The sequence below is a fragment of the Mizuhopecten yessoensis genome, unplaced genomic scaffold (assembly GCF_002113885.1).
Source record: "Mizuhopecten yessoensis strain PY_sf001 unplaced genomic scaffold, ASM211388v2 scaffold5737, whole genome shotgun sequence".
Classification (NCBI taxonomy): domain Eukaryota; kingdom Metazoa; phylum Mollusca; class Bivalvia; order Pectinida; family Pectinidae; genus Mizuhopecten; species Mizuhopecten yessoensis.
In genome coordinates, this window is record NW_018406198.1 from 248817 (window position 1) to 254951 (window position 6135).

Consider the following 6135-nt stretch of genomic DNA (forward strand, 5'->3'; position numbering starts at 1 on the left):
TCATCACATTGATAGTGTCTCCTTATAAGGCATTCATCACATTGATAGTGTCTCCTTATATTTATAAGGCATTCATCACACTGATAGTGTCTCCTTATAAGGCAATCATCACATGGATAGTGTCTCCTTATAAGGCATTCATCACATGGATAGTGTCTCCTTATAAGGAATTCATCACATTGATAGTGTCTCCTTATAAGGCATTCATCACATTGATAGTGTCTCCTTATATTTTTAAGACATTCATCACATTGACATTATCTCCTTATAAGGCATTCATCACATTGATATTATCTCCTTATATGGCATTCTTCACATTGATAGTGTCTCCTTATAAGGCATTCATCACATTGATAGTGTCTCCTTATATTTATAAGACATTCATCACATTGACATTATCTCCTTATAAGGCATTCATCACATTGATATTATCTCCTTATATGGCATTCATCACATTGATAGTGTCTCCTTATAAGGCATTCATCACATTAATATTGTCTATATAAGGATCTGTAGACACAGCCACAAATGTTTCAAGCAGAAGTCACTGTACTGTATTGTGGCTAGAAAATGAACAATTTTGAATCAGTTTAGCATAGAAAATGTCCACTATGGACTCCATTTAATATCACTTCTCAGTACTACTTGTTAGAGGAAAAAAACATTATATTACATGTTTTCTTGATGTGTTTCAGCTGTCCCAACCCAGAAGTGACCATGTTAAAATGCCCAAGTGATGTAGTTCTTTGAAGATCGTTCAGTAAAGATGTTTTATGATTGACTATGTTCTTTCTTTAACAGAGTAATAATCACGTTTCATTGGTTTTTGGTTTATTTAATGAAATACCTGAAAAAACTCCAGGTATTGTACGACTTAAACACCCCTCTGTTATATTAAGCCCTTTCTAGTTATAACGATATACCAAAGATATCCAACTAAACCTCCCAAACCCCCCATCCCCTCCCCCAGGTTTTAACCCTCCCTAGTTATAACGATATACCAAAGGTATACAACTAAACCCCCAAAAAAAACCATCCCCTCCGCCAGCTTTTAACCCTCCCTAGTTATAACGATATACCAAAGGTATATAACTAAACCCCCCAAACCCCCCATCCCCTCCCCCAGGTTTTAACCCTCCCTAGTTATAACGATATACCAAAGGGATACAACTAAACCCCCCAAAAAAACCCTCCCCTCCGCCAGCTTTTAACCCTCCCTAGTTATAGGAATAAAACACAACAAAAACCGGAACCGAAGCAAAACAGACAGTATGACTCCTCCCCGTAGACTCCCTAGTTATAGGGATGATACCTAACTGACCTGATCCTGATGAATACAGACAGTATGACTCCTCCCCCTACCCTCCCTAGTTATAGGGATGATACCTAACTGTGACCTGATCCTGATCAATACAGACAGTATGACTCCTCCCCTACCCTCCCTAGTTATAGGGATGATACCTACAATACAGACAGTATGACTCCTCCCCTTACCCTCCCTAGTTATAGGAGTGATACCTACAATACAGACAGTATGACTCCTCCCCTTACCCTCCCTAGTTATAGGGATTATACCTACAATACAGACAGTATGACTCCTCTCCTGCCCTCCCTAGTTATAAGGATGATACCTAACTGTGACCTGATTCTGCTCAATACAGACAGTATGACTCCTCCCCTTACCCTCCCTAGTTATAGGAGTGATACCTACAATACAGACAGTATGACTCCTCTCCTACCCTCCCTAGTTATAAGGATGATACCTAACTGTGACCTGATTCTGATCAACACAGACAGTATGACTCCTCCCCCTACCCTCCCTAGTTATAGGGATTATACCTACAATACAGACAATATGACTCCTCCCCCTACCCTCCCTAGTTATAGGGATGATACCTACAATACAGACAGTATGACTCCTCTCCTACCCTCCCTAGTTATAAGGATGATACCTAACTGTGACCTGATTCTGATCAATACAGACAGTATGACTCCCCCCCCTACCCTCCCAAGTTATAGGGATGATACCTACAATACAGACAGTATGACTCCTCTCCTACCCTCCCTAGTTATAGGGATGATACATACAATACAGACAGTATGACTCCTCCCCCTACCCTCCCTAGATATAAGGATGATACCTAACTGTGACCTGATTCTGAGCAATACAGACAGTATGACTCCTCCCCCTACCCTCCCTAGATATAAGGATGATACCTAACTTTGACCTGATGCTGATCAATACAGACAGTATGACTCCTCCCCTTACCCTCCCTAGTTATAGGGATTATACCTACAATACAGACAATATGACTCCTCCCCCTACCCTCCCTAGTTATAGGGATGATACCTATAGTACAGACAGTATGACTCCTCTCCTACCCTCCCTAGTTATAGGGATGATACCTAACTGTGATCTGACTCTGATCAATACAGACAGTATGACTCCTCCCCCTACCCTTCCTAGTTATAAGGATGATACCTAACTGTGGCCTGATTCTGATCAATACAGACAGTATGACTCCTCCCACTACCCTCCCTAGTTATAGGGATGATACCTAACTGTGATCTGATTCTGATCAATACAGACAGTATGACTCCTCCCACTACCCTCCCTAGTTATAGGGATGATACCTAACTGTGATCTGACTCTGATCAATACAGACAGTATGACTCCTCCCCCTACCCTTCCTAGTTATAAGGATGATACCTAACTGTGGCCTGATTCTGATCAATACAGACAGTATGACTCCCCCCCCTACCCTCCCAAGTTATAGGGATGATACCTACAATACAGACAGTACGACTCCTCTCCTACCCTCCCTAGTTATAAGGATTATACCTAACTGTGACCTGATTCTGATCAATACAGACAGTATGACTCCCCCCCCTACCCTCCCAAGTTATAGGGATGATACCTACAATACAGACAGTACGACTCCTCTCCTACCCTCCCTAGTTATAAGGATTATACCTAACTGTGACCTGATTCTGATCAATACAGACAGTATGACTCCTCCCACTACCCTCCCTAGTTATAGGGATGATACCTAACTGTGACCTGATTCTGATCAACACAGACAGTATGACTCCTCCCCCTACCCTCCCTAGATATAAGGATGATACCTTACTGTGACCTGATTCTGATCAATACAGACAGTATGACTCCCCCCCCTACCCTCCCAAGTTATAGGGATGATACCTACAATACAGACAGTATGCCTCCTCCCCCTACCCTCCCTAGTTATAGGGATGATACCTAACTGACCTGATCCTGATCAATACAGACAGTATGACTCCTCCATTAGTCATCCTACACCTGTAGCTGGTGATAGATCGCTATCTGACCGCTCCATGGACAGGTGAATGCTGACCACTCCCTTAGGTATCAGTGCATAGAAACCATTATACAATGTCACTGCTAATTATGTGTAAAACATCACAATTTATTTATGGCAATTCTATATGTAGTTGAGGATTTGCAAGCAATTATATTATTGCAATATTTAAGGGATTATTGCAATTTATCATAATATATTATACATGTATTCCTAGAAATCTAATGCATGTAAAAATGTTTTATATAAAATAAGACTAAAACTGAGTTTAATTCAGCAAGTTTATAAGGATAAACTGAAATGTATTTCATACATTTTTTGAAGTTATCATACCAAGCAAGTTCAATTTAAAAAATATTGATTTAGTTTGAGCATTTATATATTAAATAACATTAATTTATTTTAATTGAGTAAGGGGAATTCGAAGCTTGCTCTATTCAATTCACTTACATTCAAACCCGTCTTAGAGAACACCTAAGTATATAACTACCACCTGTCTGTAAATTCCATCTCAAAGACATCTTTGACTGTTGCTAACTGTTAATAACCATTTCGACAGGTGCTAGCTATAGACAGGTGATAGTTTTAGTCAAACATAGTCAAAACAATTTAATATAATTTATAAATGACCCTCAAATCAACATTATCATAGAACTGTAAAATTTAACTTACCAAAATTGACAAGTTTTGTCATTTTTCCATCTATCCATTAAAAACATTTGTGACCTTTGACCTCTGCCTCTTTAGAGGTCAAATCCTTTAGAGGTCATATTTCCCATAGGAACACATATATGGATGACAAAGAAAACATCATCACTTTTAATGTATATTTCGTGAATGAAAAAATGATTCAAACTGCATTCTAGCAGACACTAGATATACTTATTATAATTACATGCAGTCGATGTGTTGGAGATTATGTATTATTCCATCTGAAGCCTTAGAGGTTTAGAGAGTAGTGTAGTCTCAAACCAAAGAGGTTTAGAGAGTAGCGTTATAGCCTCCAACCAATCTACAGTACAATCTCACTTAAGAGTAATCACAAAATTACCGGTGGCTTACACGACACAAAACTTCAAGTGGAAACATTCCTCATCCTAACTTTCGTCTAGCTATCTGCTTAAATCCATTTTCACACAATAATCCTGAGCATTTCTGTCACAAACAACATTTTCCATGAAATAAAATGCAAATATTATCCATCTGAAACTGCTCTAGTCTCCTTCTCTTGTCAACAAGGTTTCATCAAAACATTAACTAACTTCAGGATCGTACCACCAGGGGGCAGTGGCAGGTTATGTGTCATGATGGCTGCTACGAGCCTTGTTACTCAACACAGCGTTCCCAGTTTCACCAAGTAAAATTGTATAAATCATGTTTAATAGACAAGTTTCATCACCTGGGCCACAAGTTCAATGCATTGTCAACTTATCAAATGATAACCTGAAATTCTTTTTTAAAACAAGAATGTTCTTTTCAAAATATCTCAAAAATCACAAATGTTTCTTTGTTTCATATATAGTTTCCCTATTCTAATTTTAACAGTTTTAACAATATCTACAGAAATGTTTTTTGTTAATTTCTCTCTAAGCTGAGCATTCATTCAGCAACTGAACCCTGGACCCAGGTCACCAGTTCAAAGACTGCTGATCGAATTTAGAATATTACCAAAAATATTAATTAAAAAACACATGTATTAGTATTCCAGACAATCTGGTCACAAAAAAAATATTCATAACCCTCCCAATAATAGGAAAAAACATCATTTTGAAAATTTGTAATATTTCAATGTTAACCTAACAATGTTTTCGAACCTCTGTATGGATCTGTACATTATTGATGATGCTGATCTGTTTCTGTATTCCCTTGACACTTATAATGGAACCTTCCACCTGTTATCTAGGCTAGTCTAGTTCTGGCTAGCAGGGAAAGAAGGATGAAATATCGAGACAGTCACAACTGAAACATTGATATCATGTCACCGGAACGCTAAACAGCTTAAATAAATCATGGTATTGATTAGTACGGTGAACAACTCAAGGTGCTCATGGAAAAAGACAACATTGATAAAAATCAATAATTAAACGTTGTTCGAACCTGTTCTGAAGGATTGGGGTAACCTATTATAGGTGAAACAATGGCAGAATCCTGTTTGATCTTCCAAAATAAACTTGTTAAAATCGTCTGGCTGCTATTTCTGAATCTATCTTTATGACTAATAGAAGTACAATACTGGTGTACTTGACGATCAGCGTGTGTGCTTTAAAACGGTTTCGATCAACTGACAGAATCTTCTCTAAATATTTCCAAGTAAAATCAAATTATGAATCCCCTGCCTGCATTTTCTATACTTAGTTTCTAGACACCGATAACATTTAGTCGTGCCGTTTAATTGAGACTGGCAGAATTATATTTTTATTTTCAAGTTAAAGTCAAATGCATTACACACAAAACTTCTTTTGCTAAACTATGAAGGCTTTTTATGTGTTTTTTATGTCTGTGATTTTTAAGAGTTCTTCCGGTATTTATATGAAGGAGAAATTCTCCTTCAACCTCTCCTACACACATCAACAGGATTTTCAGCTGCATTTTTTTTAAGTCAAATATGAAGGGACCAAAAAAACAGCAGAAATATGATTTCAACAAAATACCAATATTATTACACTGTAGTATATTACATTATATCTAATACTATTTCATAGTGACAAATCCATCCCTACCCAGTTCCAAATGACTGAAGCAGACAACAAACATGGCACATCAAACGGATCATCTTTACTATTGAATTACTGGGAGG

The 6135-nt window shown here is 37.9% G+C and overlaps 1 protein-coding gene across 2 annotated transcripts in view; it reads right to left on the bottom strand.

Moving 5' to 3' along the window:
- The window catches only part of LOC110451029, a 50865-nt gene that overhangs the window by 32959 nt on the left and 11771 nt on the right, over positions 1-6135 (bottom strand). Inside the window, exon 1 of one of the 2 annotated variants that reach the window (XM_021498866.1) lies at positions 4011-4172. The exons of the other annotated variant lie outside the window; for it this stretch is intronic. The gene's annotated coding sequence lies outside the window, so the exon portion shown is untranslated. Of the gene's footprint in view, positions 1-4010; positions 4173-6135 lie in introns of those variants that run through there. 2 annotated transcript variants of the gene reach the window in all.